General features: G+C 43.4%; 1 protein-coding gene across 2 annotated transcripts in view; it reads right to left on the bottom strand.

Annotated features, from left to right (window-relative positions):
• The window catches only part of PID1 (phosphotyrosine interaction domain containing 1), an 88299-nt gene that overhangs the window by 60068 nt on the left and 5365 nt on the right, over positions 1-22866 (bottom strand). Inside the window, exon 1 of one of the 2 annotated variants that reach the window (XM_075761075.1) lies at positions 11279-11516. The exons of the other annotated variant lie outside the window; for it this stretch is intronic. The gene's annotated coding sequence lies outside the window, so the exon portion shown is untranslated. Of the gene's footprint in view, positions 1-11278; positions 11517-22866 lie in introns of those variants that run through there. 2 annotated transcript variants of the gene reach the window in all.

The raw sequence follows: 22866 nt of genomic DNA on the forward strand, positions 1-22866 counted from the left end.
GTAGGATATTCAGAGACTATGTTCCCAGTTTAGCAGTAATTGCTCAAAACCTGAAGTCCCGCTACAGAGATCCACATCAGAGTAGAAAGGAGCCAATATTTCAGGTCACTCATAAATCATGAAAATAAAATAGGACCTCCCTAAAATGTCAGTGGAGAAGGTAAAAGAAATCACAATACTACAATAAAAAGGGTTTTGATCAGTCTCTACATTAGGGTACCGAAATTCCCAGTTCATTATTAGGAAATTAGGCACGTGGATGGAAGATGAACATCTAAATATGTCTGTCTGGATTTGGGTTTTTACAGTTTATCATTTACTGATGACTTTTAAACATATTTTGAAATGAGTTCTATTTTCCAGTGCCTGGTGTTCATGGCATATTTAATACCAGAACAACATTTTTTTTTTTTTAGCATCAGTAGAAATAAAGCATAATGACTTTCACCAATGTATCAACTGAGCTGCTCTCATAAACAACTACTTCCCAAACTTCTGCCCCCAGAAATCATTGTTAACTCTCAAATTTTAATAACATTGACACTACTAAACTAGCCCTCATGCCACCCAAACCCAATTAACAGATAGCTGTGTTGAATAATTTGTTAAATGCAATGACTGTAAATAACATTTACACTTGCAGTAACAACTCTGTCTTTTTCTTCCATCCCATCCCTGATGATGTTGGTCTTCAAACTATGTTCAGAAGGCCAGCACACAAAACCAGCCTGGGAAGCACAGCTCCATTACATAGCACTCAAGGAAAATAAAGTCATCCCCGTTATCTGTCGTTCATCTTCTCATCACCAGAGCAGCAGTACCTCCCCAAAAGCACCGTGTCTGTATGCAAGCCTGGAATTTTAAACTAGATTACAATTTCTAAAGTATCAATATACCAGAATTTCTCTGTGCAAGCACAGGTATTTATCAGCTCCAGCATTTTTCAGGACAAATGGCAGCCAGAACACAAGCCCAAGACAAGACAAATTTCTTTTTTTTTAAAAAAAAGAGTGGAATGGAAATAAATGAAGCAACAGGAGCTGACAAGAAGAGAAAGAACAAAATAGGACACGCAGCAGCATAGATATGTCAAGTTCATTCACTTTGATTTTGAGCTGACCCCTTAGCTGCTTTCCAACATATTTTTCCCCTAACACGAGTTTCCAGTAGATGTATTATTTGGTATAGTTGGTCCAATATTAAAACAATGGAATCCTGCAGCATAAAGGCGGCTGTTGCTTTTTCAATTTGCTCTTGGAGGCTTTCCAATAATTTCTGTGTCAGAGGATGCTTTAAAACGTTCTTTCTCTTCACTCTGTGCTTGGCAGAGCAAGCCCATCTCATACAATACCTGCCAGACAGCCACTGCATTCCCCAACACAGCCTTTCAAAAACAGCATTTCACTCTCTCACTCTTCTCCTTAGTTTTTTGTAACAAATCAATAACTTGTTTAGCAGTTACGTAGTTCAGTGGCCTCTCTCTTGCCTTTCTAAGATCACAGAATGGTTTAGGTTGGAAGGGACCTTAAAGACCATCTAGTTCCAACCCCCCTGCCATGGGCAGGGTCACCCTCCACTAGACCACGTTGCCCAAAGCCCCATCCAACCTGGTCTTAAACACTTCCAGGGATGGGGCCTCCAAATCCTCCCTGGGTTCCAGTGCCTCACCACCCTCACAGGGAAGAATTTCTTCCTTAGATCTAACCTAAATCTACCCTCTTTCAGTTTAAAGCCATTACCCCTCATCCTATCACTAGATGTCCTTGTAAACATTCCCTCTCCAGCTTTCAAGATTTGTTCACTGAGACAGGGATACAGACTGGACAACACAGATGCCTCCTACAAACAGGGAATTTCCCTGATTATTTGCTAGAGGTAACATTGCACCTAATACTATGCAGAAAGAAAGGGTACAAATTCTTGCCAAAAATGCTTATTTATTGCTTAAATATAAACCAAATGAACTTTTGGAATAAGTCTAATGAATTCTCGTATTTAGAGCTACAAGATAATGAGAACCCATTCCTTTCTCTAAAGCTGTCCATTTTATCACTGACTCCTTTGATGCTAATTTACAGCACTGCTTTTTCCAGGTCTGAAACGCTCCCAGGATTTAAGCCCGGCATTTTTGAGGCCCTCTGAGAGGGGGTGGTCCTACTTCCCATGGACAGAAGCCACGTCCAAGTGAACAGACCTGCTTCTTCAGCAAGTTAGCCTTTTTGAAAAGCCTCCATCAGGGTACATCCGTGCAAGCCTTGCAGAGGGCAAAGAAAGCAGCCTGGTGGCTTTAGCCTCCCCTCTCTCCACAAGTCCCCATGAGTGCCTTCAGTATGTGCTCCAGAGCATCCTCAGGGGAACCATGTCTGGCCAGCACTGCTCTCCCATCACACACACCTTCCCCAGCCTCAGCTACGCTCACAGGCATTTCATCTCCTGCAATACTACTCCTTTCATGCCTCCACCAGTAAGTTCATCATGGGGGAACTCTGCCAGGATTTATGACTATACAAACCTTTTAGCAGATGATGCAGAACAGAGACAAAATTTGGGTCCCACTGCAGTGCAAATGCATAACCCCTGTGCCCAGAGGGACTTCACACAGTAGGTCTTCCCACTTCTTAGAGCCATGAATAAGAGCAGCACACCAGAGAGCCTACAGCAGGAATAAGGGAGTCTACAGAAAGTGATCAAAAGTAATTAATCTTTGCTGATGTTTCCATTTTTCTGATTTTCAAAGGACAAGTCTTTAGGCGCTTGATGAGAAAGATCAAGCTTCCAATTTCTCACAATTTAAGCACTCAAATGCAGAGATACTCAGAAACTCCAGGTTCTCAGTAAAACCTCAGTTTCTTCTTCTTTACTTGTCAGCAAAGTTCAGATAATTTTGCAGAAGCCTAACTAATCCCTTAGCTGAGTATTAAGTTTCAAAATGTTACTGGTTATATACATATATACGTATCTATGGTTCTTAGAACAACAACAACAAAAACCAAACCCCCAACCACCCAACAGAAAAACCCAAATCCCTCCAGAAAAGAAATAAAATACGCACCATGAGATTCAAGCAGACGCCCTTATTCCCCCCCAAGGCATGGTTAATATACTATCTGCCAGTGCATATGGGACCAATTAAAAGGAGCTAACTCCTCACACAGGCGCTGCAGCGTCACTCTGGAGGAATCCACAATTGATTAAACAAACTCATGTAATTCAATCCTGGAAACACGTGCTCATTCATAACCAAATCCTGGTCTTTCAGAATCCCATATGCCATGAAGAAAACACTCCTGCTTTCACAGAAGTCTGTGGCAAAACAAACCTGAAGTTCATCAGGAACAGAACTAGTCCCCATCTTTACCGCTGTTTTACATGTGCTACTACATACACCTACATGAAGAAGCATTTTTGAGAGTAGTAACTAAATTGCTATTTCAGTCTTATAACTCAACGTTGCCAATGAAATGAAGAGCATTGAATGATGGAAAATTAAATTGTTTAACTAAAGGAAACAGAAGAGCTCAAAACTGTGTCCAGTTCTGGGGGTCCCAATACAGGAGAGACATGGAGCTGTTGGAGAGAGTCCAGAGGAGGGCCACGAAGCTGATCAGAGGGATGGAGCACCTCTCCTATGAGGACAGGCTGAGAGAGTTGGGATTGTTCAGCCTGGAGAAAAGGCAGCTCCGGGGAGATCTCCCTGCGGCCTCCCAGTACCTGAAGGGGGCCTACAGGAAAGCTGGTGAGGGACTGTTTATCAGGGAGTGTAGTGACAGGACAAGGGGTAATGGGTTCAAGCTGAAGGAGGGGAGATTTACACTAGATGTTAGAAAGAAATTCTTTACTGTTAGAGTGGTGAGGTGCTGGAACAGGTTGCCCGGAGAAGCTGTGGATGCCCCATCCCTGGAAGTGTTTAAGACCAGGTTGGATGAGGCTTTGGGTAGCGTGGTCTAGGGGAGGGTGTCCCTGCCCACAGCAGGGACGTTGGAACTAGGTGATCTTTAAGGTCCCTTCCAACCCAAACCATTCTATGATTCTATGAAAACTATCCAAACATTCCCTTTCAGCAAGACCAGCAGAACTGGAAGACTTCAGGCCTTTACAAGGATCATCATTCAACATCTTTATGTTGTGAAGGCTACTTCCTCTTTTCCCAGTCACTGTACTCTCACTTTTGTCCAATCTGCTCCGAACTTTGTTCAATACAGCAACAACTTGCAAGTTCTCCACACAGAAAACGGCTGCAGAATAAACAAACCCGCAGAGCAACAAAGAGGAACAACCTTATTCTCAGTACAGCCTCAGCATTCGTCTCCCCGATTGCTGACCACCTTAAACACCATCCATTCTCAGCCACTTTACAACTTCAATAATTTGGCATGGAAAAAAGCCAATCAATTTTGAATTTGCAAGTTTTGGGTCCATTTTGAGAAATGAAGTTGCAGAAGAAACAGGAATGTAAACAAGAGGTGGTTTGTTTGTTTGTTTTTAAATGTTGGGGGGGTTTGCTGCAAACCCTGTCAATTATTGCAAGCAATATTTTAACATGTTTCAGGCTTAGGGGAAACAAAATAGCATAGAACATCAACATCCAGGGAAAAGGGCCTGGGCTGTTAAAGCCCTGAGGTTCTTTAGATGGAAATCTAATATATATTCCTGTAATACAACACGAAGAGAGTATTCTGAATACCCATGACATTTATGGTCTCCAGTGCACGTGTGTCAGGCAGCTAGTTAAACAGATGTGAAATAACCAACAAAATTAAAATAAATGAACTGCCGGCCCAGCATTTCCCCACTGTCTTCTTCCTTTGCCCCATTCAATTTAACTTAGAAGCATTACTGATGTAGTTATTTCAGCATAGAGCTGTAATTCTACAGGAGGAGACGTTAACAAGGTGGATTTTATCAAACTTGATGCATCTGAAATCTAAGTTATTTAGCCTGAAAGAGAAGGGAGTGAAAGAATTCAGGGGCCTACGATAAAATATTAAAGTATTGAACCTTGTGAATACCAATTAGTCATTCCTCTAGGGAAAAAGAGTTTCAAGACAAATATGTCTTAATCAAAACAGGCATGTATTTGGCTGAAAAAACCCACACAACTGTGATGCAAAATGTTTGAGCAGCTTTACAAATTCAGTCCTCTATAATTATACCAAGACTGCTAAAAATTTCACTTTCACAACCACCACAAATAAATAATTGTCAAAATAAATCCAGTAGATTACCATGCAAAAATGTGTCTTCTACAGCTTAATCTTGCTATAATGCCTTTTTATAGCATGCGTGTCTGCACAGATTTGCAGCTTTTGTTATTTGTATTCTGGCCACTAAGCACAAGGGTTATCAATCTTATAATGTTATTTTTTAATACCTGAAATTCTTCATGCTGCAGCCCTACTGACGGCTTCTAAACTATGCTTATCTAAGCTATTTGCATATAAAATGCAAATTTTATATATATATAAAAAAACAGTTCATTTAAAAAAAAAAAAAAAGAAAAAGAAAAAACACTCCAAGCCAAACTAAGTGATGTCAATGGCAGTAATCTGGCCAAGAGAGGAAAAAAAAAAAAGCCCAATTCTGAGCATTTACTGATATGGCAGTAACCACGTAGACTGCAGATATGGGCAGATGGATGCATGCACACAGGGATTCAATATGAATCACCAGTGCCGCTTCAGTATGGGTCAGCCCCAATTCTGCAATGGAAGATGAATCCGCAGAAGACTTCTCAAGGGAATCTGTCAGGTTTCCTGACCTCTTCCACAAATACTTCTAGGAAAAGTAACTGTCTAGCTCATAGTGTTTATTGCAGTTTCTTACCCTTGGAAAGCAAGGATCATTTAGAAAACAATTAAATGCCAACCCATGAGCTAGGATCATCAATGCCAACTACTCTGATGGAGCACCATCATCAGAAGGAAACCACAGCGGGGAGCTTCTATCGGTGAAGCTATACGCCACACAAGGAGCAATGCAACAGCTATGCAAGACTTCTGCCTCTTCACCACTCACTTCCATCAGGGTTTTCATTACAGCTGCCGAGATCCTCAAGACTGCCCATGCAAGGCTTCTCTGCCTACATGCTAGTCAAGAACATTCACCACAAAACATTCCACACAGACACAAAATAAGACTTTGCTTCTAGGTCTTCACTTGGGAGGTCAGAGGGCGGTCGAGCCGAACGCTCAAAATGAACATTTCTGTTCCTGAGGATTGATTCTGAGCTACATGACAGAGGGTTGTTTTCTCGCTTTCCAAGTGTTATTATTATTTAAGAGAAAGTCTGTAAAAATGTTTGTACTGTAACTTACTTGGGAAACCACTGCAACTAAAATATTTTCATTTAAAAAAAAAAAAAGTACATCATTTCAGTCCAGAAGCAAATCTTGAAACAGATAACCTTGAAAGTGGAAAGTCTGGGCAAGCTGTTGACTGAAGTCACAGATTTTTGAGAGGGAACTTTAACTCCGCGTCAATTAATCACCACCAGTTCCCCTCCAATATACTGACCTTTAATCCAACTACACTATTTTCAGTCTTAGATAGTTTTAGGAGCAGAAGGTATCCTTGTTTGATTTTTATTCAATTTTGGATCCTAGGTTCTCTGCCTGGAAGAGATTTTCAGAGGACATTAGAAAAGCCTCTGAAATAACATCAGTCAAGTTTTGCATGCACAGCTATTTGCACAAGCCAATTCTACAGTTTTACAAGACAATCAGCTAGATAAACATCTGTCTGCTCCATTCGGAGCAGCTGAGGAGCATAAATGACCTTTGATCGTTCAACAAAGCCTGTTCCCTCCTGGGTACAATCCAGCAACCACCATAATCGAAGTGTTCCAAGTTTTGCTTTTTCACATCTTTAAGCACGGGTTGAGTATCACGTGCATCTCGGTGTCATCCACACCACAAAGAGCACAACAGAGAAAAATCAGAGTTGAAGAGCTACAGCATCTCCCTGCAGAAACAGGAACACAAACAGCAACATTTTCTGTTGTTCAAGCCAGGCAAGTGTATGCAGTAGTTATCCATAAAGGACAACAATGGGTTTTGACCATCGCACAATGAAATAAACCTAAACAAGTGCATCTGCTTGAAGACCTATTCTTAAGAAGAATTGCTTTGTAGAAATAAAGATTAGAAATAATTTGAAAACCATGATATTCCATGCAGTCCTCCATCACTAGAATAGAGATTAAAAGGGAACCAGCTTCAACCAGCACATGAAACAGGGCTGTGGTTATAATCTATTTTCCCTGCAGCATCTGTAGAAAAATGATTAGTTCCAACTCCTGCCCTACGACACGAGCATTTCCACTTTCATGTTTTATCACCACTATAGTTAGAAATTAACAGACTCTGGTGGCTATCACTGATATTCCCAACCCAGGAGAGCAAAGCCATTCTAAAGCACATTTGGGATTGCCTTTTCTGCTTACACAGAGGACAAATCACAAATGCAGTTTCCTGTGAATTTGCCAATATTTAATAGTGTTTAATCGTGCAGTACATATCCAAGTAGGAAAAGGGTGCAAGCATCTCTCCAGAGAACAAATTAGTTCATCAGCTCCAGTACTGTTTCCCTCCTGCCTTCCTCCCTGAATATGTGCCGCTGTGTCGGAGAATGGGAGTAACACACTGCTTGTGGGCTATCTATTTGCTCAATTACCATCTCAGACCAGACAATTCTGGGGAAGAAAGAGGAGACAATTCTGAAAATGGCGTAAGAAATGAATGCACTGTTGAAGAAATAACACATGAAGGACACAGGGGTAAATCTCAGTGGTAACTTGGCAGAGCTACAGCAACCCATGCCACCTGCCCTACGGGGTGTTGCCGCCCCAGAGGAGGTTAGATTAGAGCTAGTCTGACCACCCCACCAGCTGCTTCATCATCCATGGTCACAGAGAGTGGCTACCTTTCCATTTATTTAGCTGCATGCATACACACACAGCAGAAGGAGCAAAGCAATACGAGGCTCATTTTTCCCCAGCCCATTCGGTTTGGAAGAGAATCTTCTCCAGTTCGGCACATGAAGTGCTCTGGCTTCAGCCTCTTTTCCGTTTGGCACACGATCAAACCGTATTTAGAGGAAATCCAATTTTTCTATAAAAGTTGTATCTCAATACATTGTGTCTTACCTCTCTTCCCTATCCACGTTCAAAGGGAGAGAGCACTGCACGGCTTCCAAAGCCATTCTCATTTGAACATTACTTTCCATCTGTACACGTTTCAACTTTCAAAACCGCACTCAGTAAAAAAAGCACAGCAAAGAAGCAAGGTTGTCTTACTGTATTATATTCACTTAATAATCATAAGCAATTTCTTAGAGAAGTCCTCCAGGCACAGTTTTAATGCTAAAGCAATTCTTGCTCCATTTTAATCATTCACTGATGCAGAGCTAATAGCCCAGCTCATTAAAAAGTACAAGACACTATTTCAAGAAATGCCATAATTTATCAGGCAGAGTTTAGTCACACTCCACACAGGAGCCTGGATCCACACCACCAACTGCCTCTGACACTTCCCGAATCCAGCACTGAAGTCCCTTGGTTTTGGGCCCAGCTGCCCTTGGTGCATGAAGTCACACAGCAAAGCTTCCTGCTGCAGCGACCAACACATCTTCTACCTGCGGTTTTTCAAGAGGCTTAGCTACATTTAAAAGTGCATTAATCCCACTTGAGTGGCTACCTTTTCTTCATGTTAAGCATTTGCGTCCATTTAACCAGCTATAAAACTCATTATAGGAAGGATGCCTGGAGAGAGGATAAATATTACAATCATTTTTTGAAACTTTATGATCTTTACATAGCACAAAAATTCACACATTAGTTTGATTAAGGACTTGAGTCCAAACAGTGACAGAGCTCTCACTTTGTGCTGATGGACATTGGTTGTTGGTCAGTTGATTTGATATCCCTGTGATTAGATCCCACACCTGGACCATGCAAATTGTAACAGGTAAATCAATGAATCACTACCTGGGATGAAGTTCAATCTAGTCCCCAAATTATTCTTTTGAGAGACTGTTCTTCATTCCTCACAAGTACTCCCAGTACACAGGAGATACCGGTCTTTGGACTCAACCTAAGAGGGGAACGAACCACCTCTCCTACTCGTCAGTAGGTATCCTTCCAAGAAAACAGGGATCAGAAGAAAGTGGCAAACCCTTCCCAAGCACTCATTGGGAAGGTGCCTGTTTGGGATCATACAATATACTGGCAGCCAAGCAATAAATTCATCAGAAAATTCAAGTGGTGTCTCTGCTAAACTAGGTGCTACACCCAAGCGGGACACTGCAAAGCCAGAGTACGTTCCTGATCCACACCGACTCTGCAAACACCATGCTGCTCCGTTTAAGGTTTCCTGTTACTTTCTGGAAGAAAACATTATTTTTAAAATAAAGCCCCCTAGAAGAAGATTAACTGCCCTTAAAAAATACTTAACAACCTCTTTGCTTGTTATCGAGTGGCCCATGCATATGCCAGATGAGTGCTGTAGACTATGATAATGCATTAAATAAACACTTCTGTTTAAAATCCATAAGCTTACTTATGACTAGTTTGAGACATACAAATATCTACAGCTTATTCAGTTCAAGAATCCTCTGCTCTCAAAATGTCCATTCAGCATCCCTGCCAAATACTGTTTCACAATACTACAGGCTCACTTATTCATAAACAAATCATTAACATTCTTGACATAAATCCATAGCGTACAACAACTCCCAGCTATGATAGTGTTTTACTACATTTGCTGTGCCCATCATGAATGGGACTTGTGTTTTCACCAAAAAAATCCACCCTCAACAAATAAAAGGCAAATTATTCTCTGCGAGAAAACCACCAGGATGAAAAGCCTATGCATGGATTACAAACTAATTATCAAGTTTATACAGTAATAAACCTGGCGTTCGGTTAGTGAAATGGGCTGCCACAATTTATGCAAGTAATTTTCTTGCTAGAACACTCTAATAATTAAGAAACTCTGATGGTGAAATATGCCATTACTGACTTTTAAAATTTCCTCAGCTACAAGAGAAATCTTTTACACACCCCCATTTCTCCACACACGGGCACAAGAATCATCTGAAAAGACCCTTCTAAAGCCCTTCAGCATTCACTCACTGCCAGGGCTTTATTTACAGCCCTGGATCAGAGGGTGCGTTCAGCCAAGCCCCGAAATGATCAAAGCCCATTTTTACACATATAAATCACAGCTTAAATTAGACTAATTAAAATGAATGGAATAGCTCAAATGCATCAGGACCAGGCTGCTTATTCTCTCTGAATATACTCTGCATAGATGGCAGCACAGAGCAATAGTTTAAATCAGGGTTTCCCCAAAATAACCCACTGTCCACAGGTAAAACCTCTGCAGGCACCCCAAAAAGGCTCCAGCATGCAGGCAGGGGTGCGGGGAGCACGGCAGGATGGATTCTCTGCCCGGGGCTGGTCCGCAGCAGGGGGATGCTCCCGCAGCACCTCCCGGGACAGACCACACATTGTCACACGACGTCCAGCCACCGGCAGCGGCCAGCCGCCAGCACAGCTTTGGAAATCATGGGGTTAAACCCTCTACCCTTAATTCACGAACGCCTTCCTCACCATATTTAAAGAATTAAATGCCTCCCTGAATGGCCGTATTTAAGTAATTTAAAAAAGAGTGGAAGATAGTTAAACTTTCTATTGCTGCTCTTGGCAGATGAGAAATACGCTCGCAAGAGCTGGACTTCTCCCTGGATTGATAAACATAAAGCAGGCTGCCTTCTGTGCCGGCTGCCAGCTCAGCCCAGGGAATAAAAGATGTTTTCAATTCCGGAGAAGATACATGTGCATAGAAACACTGAATACTTAAGCAAGGCCCCAGTCCTGCAAGAGATCAGACCCTTACTTACTGTGCAGAGTACAGGCCCGTGGGCACGAGTTAGCTGCTCACAGTAGGTAAAAATACGCATATGGCTGAAGTTTTGCAGAAATGAGACCTTTGTTAGTGTAAATACGTGCACACTTGTATGGCAATTGCACTACAGCATTTATTAGGGGCATGCTCCCTCTTTTTATTATTTCAATTGACAATTACAGCTTTTCCATTTACAGCTTACTTTAGTTCCAGTTTTGTGACAATTTCACTGTAGTACACACTTTTATGCAGCATGAATAGCTGACAGTCTTTAGGTCTGACCTACTGAGGGATGTTCTGCAACTCGGGAGAGCAAGTTTAAGGATCTATTTATGGGTCTCGCTCTGTACCCGGCCTTCAAAAACATTTCAAACCTGGTTTTGCCCAAGAACGCAGCTACCAAAGAACCGCTGGGGTTGTCTAGCCTAGCTTTTGGTACCACAGAGGTCACCATCCCCAACAGATCTTGCTTTCACTCCTGGTCTGCCAAAGTTGTAACATATCTGTTCGGATGGAAACTGTCACGGCTGAAAGAGTGCCAGGGATGAATACATTTAGGAATCTTCTCATTTGCCTCCAGGTTTTTTGAGCATCTCAGAATCAGTTTTAGATGTTGTCTGCAACAGTAACAGATAAAAGCTAACATTGAAAAAGCAACAATAACAATTTAAGGCAGAAAAATCACACATAATCACACACCTATAGAAAATGAGGCACCACAAAAATCCCAGATTATGAGGGTCAGGCTGAAGTGATGCATGATTTGAAAGAAGGCAAACCGCTCTGCCAGGAATCAGCAAGAAAATCAGACAAGTTAAGCAGTCATTTGCAGTACGATACAACAGCAAAACGACAGTGAAACCTCAGCGTCGGGACACCCCAGAAGACAGGCACGCTGCAGAGCCAGCCAGGTTAGGAAATACACCCCTCACAGCGACGGCCAGGAGAGGGCAGGAGTGAAAACAACTACGTAAGACTGGGATAGTCAGAGGGAAAAGGGTACTCATGATTTGGAATAATTGTTTCTTGCTGAGTTACGCGTAGCTCGGGGCAGGTGCAGAGCAGCTTGCTAAGAGGGAGCAATGCCAGCGAAACACCGCCTGCAAAGCGTCAGCAGCCCCTACGCTGGCCCGTGGAGAAATGCCACTTGCAAAGCCAGAGGACAACAGCAAAAGCCCTGCATTAATGGGGAGGCCGACCAGAAATCCTCCAGACATACATGTTTGCCACCTTTGATTTCTCATTTTCTGGAAACACTGGTATTGCCAACCCCAACTTTCCTTTGCTGACTGGTGACAGCATAAAAAAAAACATCTTTTAAAGTCTGGAAACCAACAGCCGTGCGTCTCCTGGTGCTCCTAACAGCTGTTCACCAACCTGGTTTAGAAGCTGAGACAAACACTAGATTTTTGTTTCTAAAGGCAAAGGTTGGTCATCAAAACCCATCAGTCACCGGCTGTGCTCCGAGACACGTCTCGTGGCAAACTCCAGCTTGCACTTGCTCAGCTGTGTGTGGTGCACACCCCACGCACGGTGCTCCAGCAGGCACGCTGACCTCACCCGCTTACCTCCTTCAATACACTAATGCTGTATTTTGCCCACTGATCTAGTTCTTAAAAAAAACCCCAAACATCAACAAAAAACCCAAACAAATAAAACCCCCTAAGGCACAACCCTCAGGCCTCTGATCCTGCAAAGTCATCTATTTTAACAGTGATTTCAAACAAGAGCAAAGCCAAGCCTGAATCCTCAGATTATCCTTTGCAAAATCCCAACATCGGCATTACCAATAGAAAAGAAAAGATCAAACGGGTTAGCTCAGGCAGCCTGTTATTTCTGTACCTATGTTTATTAACACTAGATATATAAAACTGAGGAAAAAAAAAAAAAACCCAAACCTTAGGAAGTGCTAGAAAAAACACATAGTGATGTTAACCACAATGGCAAACTAAAAGTATGTACCGATCCTTTCTCCCGGCCAGGAAATATTTTCAAGCTGTTTCTTTTACAGCTAGTCACTGGGTAGGAAATGCTTTTTAGACAGAAAAATATTTTCTTTTCCAGAAGACTCCATAAAATCCACACACAGAGCACAGTGTACATTTTGATGAGAATTAATTACTTGTTTACTGCAGTAGTTCAATACACGGCTAATCCCCACACACCGTCTAAACAACTTATTTCCTCCAGTACGTGAAGAACGGTCAACAGAAACAAAACAGTTTGATTTTTAAAAAAGGAAGAGGCAGAGCACTGACAACAACATCTGCAGATTGTAAAAAGCTGATGAGCGACATTAGAGGATACAGGAGGATGTCCTTTGTGTTTTTCCAGGTTGTTTTTTTTTTTTTAAGTGAAGATATTCCAGAATAAAACATTACCAAATATAACAAAATTGAGATGTTCTAATATACAAAAATAATATCCCAAGCCCGGAGCTATTAATTCTTAAGCGCCGTGGGCTGTAGCTTATCATTACCATCTAGAAGTGAAGGATGGTTCTAACAGTCGATTCCATTTCTCCCCAGTGACTAAATCATGTACTAGCTAAATCATTTATTAATGTCAAAGGCTGACATTTTTCAATTAAGATAATGAGATTCTGGAGGCTCTGGCCATCTGAACCCTGTTTGTACACACTCTTTTGCCAATTTAAAAAAAAAACAAACATACAAAAGGAAGCAGTCTGACCAACTGATTTTACTTACACTGAGTATAAGTACTAACAATTTAGCATTAATCCTTACCACGTATCTGTAGCTACATACCAAGAATAAATATTTATACTAGTAACCACATGGTGTTAGGGGTTAACACAGGGTTAACAAGATATTAATCGAAACATGCACATTAGAAACTGAAAGCATCTTGCTCCCTGCTGTAACCCATCAGCCCCTCAGGTGAGGGCCCAGCCTTTGTCCAGCCAGTATCTCGCAGACGGACACACAGCATCCGAGGGCTGGCTGCTCAGGGGGGAGAGGAAAGGGCAAAACAGCCGAGAGACGAAAACAAGGACACGCTCACTTGCACTGCAGGCAAGTGGGCAGCCTCCCCGCCACCCCAAGTGCCCTGCTGATCCTGTGCCAGGTCCGGAGGAAGACGCATCCCTCCAGCACCAAATAATGCCCAGGAACGGAGATAAATTCCAGATTTTTGTAAACACAACCCCTGGAAGTGAGCATCCTGCTCGTTAGACCCTTCACTATTAACTTCCAGTGGAGTATCTATCATGTAAATGCTGGTAGCAACTCCCATTATTTATTTTTTTAAGCCATCTCACATCCACTGTTTAAAATAATTCTTTATATTGACCCACTGGCTTGGAAAAAAAAAAAAAACCAAACCAAAAAACAAACCCCACACGAAAAACAACCATCACACAGTGAAAGTTAAGCTAAACTACACAGGGTCAGACTTAAAATCCCACAAAAGTTCAGTAAAATTAAGTCAGAGAAATGACACAGCATTGGACTAGTTGGTTCAGACGTTACTAAGAGCTGGCCAGACTCCACATGCTTTCTCTTTGCTTTATTTTACTTACAATTAGTTTGCAAGAGGCAATGATTAGCTAGAAAAACCACTTTCTCCTTTGACCTCCAGGTGTACAAAGCAGAACAGCATTAAATATTTCCTAGAGCAAACCTTGGATCTGCACGCAGGGCGCAGTAACCGACTACGTGGGATAACCAGCCCTGGCAGTGAATCCCCGCGCAGCGTTTACAGCACGACCTCTTGCTACGGAGCCCGCTCACTCCTGGTCGGATCTACCAAGGCAGGCCAGCAACCGGAGGCACTGAGGAACACACAAGTCTCGGGGAGGCACCTGCCTCCAAGCTCTCTTCCAAAGCCTTGTGCAAACCACTGCATGCACAAGACTTTCACAAAGCACAAAATTACAGCCCAATTCTCTACGACGGCGTGCGCTGCCAGCCCAGCTCCCGGCACTGCTGGGGAGCTGGACGTTAGCGCCTCTGCGCCCGGTTCGTGCCCGTACACAGGAAGGATTAGAAGGGCCAAAGACTGTGACGATGCCGACGCCAAGTATTGTGAATCACCCGGGCAATGCAAGTGGTGTTATTCTAGTGCGGACAGCATCACACCCTCTCTTCACCAGGATAACGTCACTGCACAGCATAGAGGCTCCAGCGCACAACGTCACCTTGGCACTGCTGGCACTGCAATCGCCTCCTTCCGAGTGGAAAAACTGATTGCGTTAAGGAGGTGACGATATGCTTGAAAGTCATTCCTCCACACCTCCAACAGACGGACAAGTTGTGCTGTGTCAGTTTGTTCCCATTGCAAAATTGTCACCGAGTCCCCTGGAGCGTTCCCGGCAGCCTTGCCCCCTCCCCGGCCAGCCGATCCCGCCAGCATTGTGAAGGGAGCCTTCACCTGCTCCGTTAGCTGGAAAGCCCTAATAAAAGGCCTTTAATAAAACTCTCTTAAATAAAAACCCACAGCTGCGTGTTGACACCTCCTAACTGGACTGCTACAAAGACTGTAATTTTTCTGGAAACCATATTACACAGCCATAACCGCTCTGCATTGACGGCTCTGCAGCACAAGTCACAACAATTAACAGGGACGAACTTCGTTATCCAACTCCTCAAACTCACGACATCCCTTTACTACCAATACAGGAAGTCACGTTTGGCACTGTAAGGACCAGGTCATTTAAAGCAAATGGTTCAGTCTGATTTTATGCAGGTTTATACTGAGTTATAAAGCTCAGTAAGGAGACCAGATTTAAAAACTTCCCAGAAAGCTGTTTAAAAATTAAAAAAAAAAAAAAAAAAAAGTTCACCAGATAGATTTTGGGCTAATAGGGAAGAATATGACAGAACTTTCCTGTTGTCCCACATATGGATTTGAGATTAAGAAAATGTTGGGAACAGTGGGGTTTTTTTCCCAGGATGAGGCAGATTGCTCTCTGCCTTCAGCTAACAACAGCTGCTGGGTAAGAAACAATTTTTTGTTCCATTCCTGAGAAATGCTGGGGCGGGGGGAAAGTGGAGCGGTCCTTTTAAGCCCTTTGAAGAAGCAAATATATTAAGTTTTCACAAGAAAATATGAAAATAAGAAAAGGCCTCAAAACCAGATGAGATTCTCAAATAAGAAATACAGTTTTCAGCTGAAAAGTGAAAATATTTGCTGAAGCCCCGGAGCCAGGCGGCAGGCGGGCACCATGGAGCTGACAGCCAGCGATGCTCCGAGCCCGCTGCCGGGGCAGGCGTCACGGCCCCGCACCGACCCTCCTGCCAGGGACCCACACTCCCATTTCCCCTCGCAGAGGGGAGGAACCGTGCGACTATGAGGATTATTAACACTTCCATAAGTAGTTTGTAAAGCGGTTTTCCCCCCACCCCAAAGCAAGAGGGTGGCAAGCTCGCAGCGTGATACAGACATTCCCGTGGGATACGAAACAGCCCCCGATCCACAAACAGTGTTAGGGCTCAGTCCAGAATGACTTCAGTAACACACGCTTTGCAAAAAGAGTCATACAGAAACATCCAGTTCAGCTGAGATATTAATACTTGTCACATATATCTACTCTTTTTAAAAAAAAAAAAAAAAAGAAAAAATCAGATAAGATTTGGACTCTTAAAAACACATCAAGTTTCTTCTCAATCAGAGTAAAAGAAACATGGAGTAACTCCACTGGCATTAGCAGTGGCACTTAGATTTATGCCAACGTTCTCAAGATCCGAATTTGGACCAAAACCAAAGACATGCATACAGACAGGGACAAAGTTTATCCCCAAGTGAACAAAATGACATCTCTTTAGACATTAATGGCTTCTGAAATTCTCCAGCTTGATACATTAGTGATTTAAATGCCAAACCACATTCACTTCGTTTATCTTGGAAAGCTTCGCATCCACGTAAGAACACCCTCAGACCATAACAGAGGAACGAAAGGTCAGGCCGTTACTTCCAGAACCGGTGCAGTAAGCTTCAGAACAAAGAAGGAATGGGCATTTCCCTGGTCAACGCAGCCCGCTGCATGTGGCTGGTTTTCTAATATCTTGTAAGCAGCACAAATAACTTCTGATGTTGAGAAATAAAAATCCTAATCTGAAAAGACAATATAAATGTCCTCTGAAAATCATTTAAAATGTCTACGATTCTTGTAACCAAGCAGAAGCGAGCTGTTTCAGCGCAAGGTTTCTGCAGACAGGGCTCCTGGGCTGCACCTGCCCCCAGACCGCTCACGGACCTCTCCGGTCCCCAGCTGAGACCTGCTCCTCCTACGCCCCGAAGCTTTGTAGAGAGGTAGAGCATTTTACATTAGTCCAAAGCCTCCTTAAGAGTCTGCCTTTCTGACAAACGTCCCCAGTTACCTCCACCCACGCAGACCTCGCTGCCCTGCGGCTATTGATGATGGGGCTACTTCCTACACCAGGCACCCCAGTCCCCACTGGGCACCTCCAAGGAAATGATCTGAACTCTGTCCGTACTAGCTGTTGAGGAAAACAAAATCCCAAGTCTTTGCAGTGGGGTTACTCCTCGGAAGCATGCGTTCTGTTACCAGAAGTAGCAGGATTGTGACGTGGAGGCGCAAGGAGTCACGTGCGACCTCGAAGCTACAAGAACTGAATATCGCAACGCCGATCTGCAGGAAAAGGCAACCGCGTGACCTACCTCAGCTCCTGTAACCTTTCAAACTGTGCAACTCTTCCTTTTATAGCAACTCTGAATTTTAGAGGTACAAGATCAAAACATTGCCCTTTGAAAATGTTACACAACCTAGCACTGAGCTTCGGCTCTTTAATGGAAAAAAGAGCCTCCACACACCAGATCAAAACAAAACAGTCACTCGCAGACAAATGCTTCCTAACATTCCTTATAAACCACTGAAAAGTTATATTGCCATCTCAAATGGCAAGATAAAAGTTAATGGGTTCAAAGGCATAGAGATAAGACTGCATTCTTATAATCCGAGTGATTTAACACACATTCATCAACGTGAACTGTCCAATCTCATAGAAAGTAACATCCCTTCTGCAGACTTCAGCACTGTTGCTCCACCAACAAGGATGCGACAGAGCGGGCTCCGCTTCTTCTAGCCTCCCCACCACGCTTCCCAGTGGGCAGCTCGGCCTGGGGGAGCCCAGGGTGACAAATCCAGGGGCAGCCTGAACCCACGCCTTGCCCTCGGCTGGAGGGCCACCGGGTTTCGGGTGTCTCAGGAATCGCTGCTGGGTTCGTTCTTCGTTGCCTATCAGAAGAGTTAACGACTCAGCGCTCTTTAACAGCGCTGCACATCCTTCCAGTTCATGGGAGCAGGAGGCACCAAAGCTGTCTTCACTATCAGGATTTTCTCAAACGCGCGGTACCAAGCTCAATAGGCCCTTTCAGCCAAACTAGCGAGAGGACTGGTGTAAAATTTTTGAAATATCCTTCCTTCTAATTCTAATCCAAACAACAGAGCACAGCTGTGAAAACTGAAGCCTGTGCAGATCCGCACTGTGCAGGCTCCCTCTTAAAAGCAGTGGGACAAGATTCAAGCTTCTGCATTTTTATTTATGGTCAGGCACAGAAAATTCCTGTGGATCAGGGAAAAAAGAAAGAAAAGAAAAAAAAAAAACAAACCACAAAGCAAAAAAAAAATCACCCCACATTCAAATTGATTTAATATCAATCAACAATTCTGGAACTGGCAGCACAGAAAGCGATATGGACGCTATGGTATAAGCAAGCCAGCCACAGAAGTATCTCACTTCATTCTCTGCACATAAATGCAAACACTTCTAGGTTTGGGTTTACCTTTGCCTTAAAATAGCTACCCACAAGAAATATGTTAAACTGCCTGTTTCTGTACCTGAAGTAATACTTCCTCAGATCCTTCACAAACAATCCCATGAAAAACGTCACTCGGACAATTTGAAATCCCCAGCTGCAAAACAACACAGCCAAAATCCTCTCTCCAATCTTTGTATTGACTACTCTTGTAAATCTGATGCTTAAGCTGACAATTTTCTGGAAGATAAAAGAAATTCACTGCCGTCTCCCGCAGACGCAGCGAGCCGGGGGAGAGGTGCGCACTACACCCCGACACCCAGGCAGCTCTGGGAGCTGCAGCTTGGTGTTCACCTCAGTTCCAGAAAGTACTTTTCTGGTCAAAAACTGGAAAAAAGTAATACATTCCAGATGGAAAAAGCTAAAAATGGGCAAAGGGTTCTGTTAAATAAATAGTCTCAAATCAAGGGGAAAAAAAGATTAAAACCCTGTTTATGAAGGCTGATCTATTTTTTTTCTAATGATTTTGCTGTTTGTCTTTACGGTCTCCAGCTCCGAGCTGGAGCCAGAAGAACCAGCACACCATGACACAACTCTTCTTGTGGTGCTCCTCTCCCCAGCAGAAGGAAATACTAGAAAACTGAGGACAAGATTTCTTAACGGAACACTAGAAACCAAGTTCAGCATTTTAATTTGGACTGGAGAGTTTTAATAAATAATAACAGAATTTTTGTTTGCCTGGGGCTTTTTCAACCAAAATGACAGGAGGGAGGGGTAATTACCATTTTCAGGTCAGTATCATCGTCATCAGCTCAGAAAGCACAGATTAATCCAGACAGCAGGAAAGCTCGTCCCCAGCTACAAGAAAGCAGCTGAGATTCGCTCCGCAGAGCCTCCCCCTGCAGCCATTTGGAGAGGAAATGCTGTGTCCACCCATCCCTTCTGTCTTTCAACACCCAGGCTCAGAGAGGGAACAGAGAGCAAGACACTTGCAGGCTCCGATGATGTATTTGATGTTGCCAGCATCGCCACAGAGGTCCCCCACAGACCCCAAACTCCTCTGCCCTGGCTTCCAGCCACTCTCAGGAAGAAGCTCCATAGCATGGACAAACGTTTGTTTTAAATGAGACTATACAAACTTCACGGATCTCCTGTAAGAGCCTGATGGACAGGATTGCTGCCCTGCTCTACAATCCACTCGGGCTCAAGGTTGGTACTGACCCAGTGGAGCTTGGACCAGATCCCACCGCATAATCTTCTGGGCAGCTACTCCACCGTTGGGACCAAACTCTGAACATCACTTCTCCTCTCCAGGCACTGAATGAATGGGTATGTTTTCAGAAGAGCTTGGTCCACCAGGTAAAACGCTCTCTGGAAAAGCCTGGCCCTAAATGGAGGCTCTGAATACTTGGAAACTTACTCCAGGGTCATTCTGAAAGCTTCACACGAAACATATGGAATAACCATCTCTCAAACCCAGAGGGAGCCTGGCATGAGAAGAAAGAGGTGGCCACATATCTGAGCTTCAGGACACTTAATTAACTTTCTGTCTGCTCTCAGGGTTCTTGGCAGTTCCCATCAAATGTATCTGGAGAAAATGTTTTCACATAAGACGACATTTGAAAATTGTCTGGCATGACGCAGACCCAATGCAACGAAGGGGTATGGCACAAGAGCGCTGACTGCCGGTGCTACGGCACGGAGATCCCAAACCAAACAGCACTGCACTCGCAGGACAGTTTGGTCAGTAAAACGATTAGTAGTAACTCAGGTCAGAAATATAGCTGTCAACATTGCCTGGAAGCATAACCAGCCGTTAAGCTGTGCGAAGGGAATGAAACAGCCCAAAAAAGGCCCCCGACCTGCTCCAGACATCCCACCCCTTCTCTTGAAGCACTCGGCATGATGGAACAGGGGAAGCCTGCGAGGGAACGGAGGGAAACCGCTGGAATGGCAAAATTTTTACATTTCCAAATCAACATTAGAATTATTACCACTGAATCATTTTGTCAGAAAAGCGGTTACTATTTAAATGCTCCCAATGAAAACACGTATAGTTCTTCAAGGCCAACACTTCAGAAGCCATCACTGTACTGCTAAGGTAAGGGTCAGTGCAATGAGATCAACTTCATCATTCTGAGTCTGTGTATATTTTGTGCCATCATTAAAAAATATCAAATACCAGAAATACACTTTTTTTTCCCTGTTAAGATTCCTGCTCAAAGATTTGTATTTGCCACTTCACATTTTCAGAACTTCAGCGGGAAAAACAAATCACGAAAAGCCATATTAGGTCTTCTCAGGACACATTTACAGTCACCCGGGTTAAAAATCTTTGGTCAAAGAATGCCGATGCATTTATTCAGAAACAGCCCAGAAGACTAACACTGCTGTCACCTGTAACATTTCAAATAATAACTATTATTTGAAGTGCAAATTAGTTCAATTATTATACATGAAAGCACTGGCGGGGGGCGGGGGGAGGAGAAAGGTAATTACTAACCATTGCTTAAAGGCACTCTTCAGCTACCCCTTGCCGCCTCCCTGGGCCAGACTCACCTTGCTCGCACAGAGCGCCACATCACAAACAAAGTCACCACGGTACTGATGTCCGTGAGAGGATGCTAGCACAAAGCCCCGGCCGCCTAGCACGCCTCCCACCGCCCAGCTGAAGGTCTGCAAACACCGTCACGCTTGGAAGGAAACGGTAACACGCCACCGCTGACTGTCCTGCTGACTGCTGCCACGGACAAAGGGAAAGGAAGAAACAGGCAGTTCAAATTCTGAACTACTTCGACAGAATGCTTTAGTTTGTCTTCCTTCAAGGAAATCACTGTTTTATTTATTTATATTTTTATTTTTATTTTTCTTGGTGATCAAACGGGCTGTCAGTTTCATAAACAGAAACTAGTAGTACACTCTAAATGAATCCTTAAGATCATTTCCCAGGGGGCTTTCCACAAGGCAGTCACTGATTTCGATTTTCTTTTGGTCATAGAACGCTTCCCAAAATTAGCATTTTTCCAGAGCCATTCATTTTCTACAAAGAATAAATAATGTAGAAAAAAGGAACTGCCCAAGCTAAGTGGTGCCAGATGAGCTTGCTGGAATCACAGAGCTTTGTTTTAAAGATCCCTGACTGCTGTAAAGGCAGAGCAGCAAACTAGTGCAAAAACTTTGATGCCTTGAAAGATAGCCTGAAGCTATACAGTGCCAAAACACTGGGCTGTAAGACTTCCCAGACGTTTGCATCCACATGACTCAGGCTTAAATTTCAAATACTTTTCACTTTTTCCTTCTGACATAATATTTAATAAAACCAGAGCTCAGTAGTAGTATCAATCCTGCTACACGTCTTGCAACGGTTTCTGCCTAGACAGCTGTTTGTGTGCTTTACATTTACAACCTGTTTGTGTTTGGTTTAAAGAAGACTTTTTTTCCCTATGCTTTTAAAAATCAGAAAATTATTTTTTTGACTGACTGTATACTGCACTTTTGAATAGATGTAGACACCTGAACCCCAGGCATATAATAGCAAAAAAAAAAAAAAAAAAAAAAAGAGTTCATTCTCAAAGCACCAACAGCACTTAAAACCACATTACATCTGAACAGATGCAAACAAACATAGTCAGAAAACCACCGTGCCCATGATTACCTTGAAGCCATCACACAGAAATGTCCAGAGCGAACTTCTCTTTAGTGAAGAGCTGCAGTGTTCGTGACGTGGGAGCGGGGTTTGATGCGTGTACTGGCTGGTAGCGGACGCATGTAATATGCGTGTACGTAGCAACAGGGTCTATCGTGCCCAAATCTGAAAGTATCCGCAGATTCAAAATGCGGTGCGACACGGTACAGCAACAGATCCCAGTAAAACCAGCGATGTGTTTATGCAGCCTCAGAGGGTCGTGCTCTCGGGGAGCAGCCTGGTAGTTCCAACCAGAGAGTGAGCAGCAACACCCCCAATACTGCTGCTTTCACTTTTTTCACCTCCACCAGTACCCACACTGTGTTTTTCCTGCTATACCTTAACAACGTGAAGGTAAATTACACCAAAAACTCAGACTATGGTAAAGCAACCTTACACAAACATATTTCCCATGGACTTCACAGTGGCTGCACAAGTTATGTGATGGCAAAATTAAGTCTCTGGGTTCAGGGAATCAAACTTGCCCAGGTAAAGAAGTGCCTGAAGCTTCCTGCGCTCCATCACCCTCTTCGCTTT

This window comes from Balearica regulorum, chromosome 9, assembly GCF_011004875.1.
Source record: "Balearica regulorum gibbericeps isolate bBalReg1 chromosome 9, bBalReg1.pri, whole genome shotgun sequence".
Taxonomy (NCBI): Eukaryota; Metazoa; Chordata; class Aves; order Gruiformes; family Gruidae; genus Balearica; species Balearica regulorum.